This window comes from Triticum aestivum, chromosome 1B (genome assembly GCF_018294505.1).
Source record: "Triticum aestivum cultivar Chinese Spring chromosome 1B, IWGSC CS RefSeq v2.1, whole genome shotgun sequence".
NCBI classification, from domain to species: Eukaryota; Viridiplantae; Streptophyta; class Magnoliopsida; order Poales; family Poaceae; genus Triticum; species Triticum aestivum.
The window spans coordinates 285,945,348-285,945,662 of record NC_057795.1 but is presented as its reverse complement, the minus strand read 5'-3'; positions in this window follow the sequence as shown (position 1 = coordinate 285,945,662).

The following is a 315-nucleotide window of genomic DNA, read 5'->3' as shown; positions in this document are numbered from 1 at the left end:
CGCGGCAGGGCGCGCCTGTGCGAGGACGAGGCCAGGCGCGGCGCTGGCAGATGGTTGCGTGCGCCAGCAGAGGCGGCGTCGGGCGCGGGACCGTTGTGAGCAGGGGAGGAGGAGGAAAGGTGCTCACGGGGAGGGCCGCGTAGGGTCTAGGCAGTGGGGGTTGAGGAGGAGGGCGGAGACGACGGCGTCGAGGAGGCAGTCCGGCGAGGGAGGGCGAAGCAGTCCGGCGGGGGGAGGTACGGCGAGGTGGCCTCCGGTGAGGTCCTCGGGCGGCAGTTGTGTCGTATGGCGACGGCGTCGATGAAGGGGGCATCG